This window comes from Schistocerca cancellata, chromosome 2 (genome assembly GCF_023864275.1).
Source record: "Schistocerca cancellata isolate TAMUIC-IGC-003103 chromosome 2, iqSchCanc2.1, whole genome shotgun sequence".
NCBI lineage: Eukaryota > Metazoa > Arthropoda > Insecta > Orthoptera > Acrididae > Schistocerca > Schistocerca cancellata.
Window position 1 is genome coordinate 1,072,798,455 of NC_064627.1, and position 1,595 is coordinate 1,072,800,049.

Consider the following 1,595-nt stretch of genomic DNA (forward strand, 5'->3'; position numbering starts at 1 on the left):
AACCAAAAATCTGCATCTTCTCTGATAGCCATGGACGAGATTTGGCCACTATTCTTATGAACAAGCGATCGGAATTTTTAGTTACAGGAACAGTAAAACCCGGGGCTCCCCTCCAGGAAATAGTTAAAGACTGCAACCCACACCTAAATGATGTCTGTGTAGTTATTGCTGGAGCTAATGATGTATATAAAAACGAGTCAAAAAATGCAGTCAGAGCAATGCGCCAAACATTGGAAAGAATTGGACAACAAAAAATGATCGTCGTTAGCATTCCACACAGACATGACTTAATAAAAAGTTCACGTGTAAATACCGAAATAAGTTTCACAAACAGCAAGTTTCGGAAAATCTGTAAAGCATCAAACATGTCAAGTTCTTAGACATTAGCTCCGAAGAAAGAAGCTTCTTTACTCGCGATGGAATGCACAGAAACCGCCAAGGAAAACATGTACTTGCTGACGCATTATTAACAGAAACGTCCAAAATATATGAAAACACCACGCTACCAATCGCACTAAAAGCACCCGTGTCTAATGAAAGTGTACTATTGGAAGAAAAAGAAACAGCTGTAGCAAAAAAATTCCCTTGCAATTAATGAAGAAGCAGATAGGAAAACTTCACCTACAAAATCACAAGAAACTAGCAGCAAATTATTACACAGTCAAAATCTGGATACAGCTCAACAAGGAAAGTCAATGAGATGACAACATACTCCCATTGCGTCATCATATTCACCATTGGAGAGTCACATTTCTTCTGGGAGTACAGCTTCAAGCAGCAAGATCTCAACATCTCTGAGATCATAAAAAAAAAAAGAAAAAAAAAGTGTCCGCTAATAACAAAGATTTTTTATGGTCAAGTCACATCTTTCGCAAGAGGACACAGCAGACGTAAATCTTCCTCACATAGAACAACATGACAACCTTAACATATACTGTCACAATGTACAAGGATTGAGAAATAAAGTGAGTGAACTTGAAATTCTTACAAATGATACTAATGTTTTGTCAGACATGCACTTACTGTGTATTAGTGAACACTGGCTAAAAGAGTCAGAATTACCTTATCAGTATATTCAAAACTTCAGATTAGTCCACCACTATTCTAGGAAAAATTACAAAGGTGGTGGAACTTGTATATACATAAGAAATAGCATTAGCTGTGAACCTTTCCATCCCTGTGAAGTGTATTCTTTAGACAAAGACATTGAAATAGCTGGGGTACTACTTGCTGACCTAAATATGTACATAATGTGTGTATAGAGATCACCTAGTGGTAACTTTTCAGTCTTCCTCAGAAACTTTGCACTATTGCTAGAAAAAGCTTGTCACAACAACTCAAAAAATATAATAATATGTGCTGATCTAAACATTGAATTCCTTGAAGAATCTGCTTGAAAGTCCCAATTAGTAAATTTAATGATGTCATTCAACTTAAATATTAAATGAAATGATAATTAAATGGAACCCTAGCTGCAAGCAGGCATTGCTATACTTCATTGGGGACATGTTGAAAATGTGTGCCCCGACCGGGACTCGAACCCGGGATCTCCTGCTTACATGGCAGACGCTCTATCCATCTGAGCCACCACGGGC

At 37.5% G+C, this 1,595-nt stretch overlaps 1 non-coding gene across 1 annotated transcript; it reads right to left on the bottom strand.

The window, feature by feature from the left end:
* Window positions 1–1,520: 1,520 nt before the first annotated feature.
* Trnat-ugu (transfer RNA threonine (anticodon UGU)) lies at window positions 1,521–1,595 on the bottom strand. Its single transcript has one exon. It is a non-coding gene; the product is annotated as a tRNA-Thr (tRNA).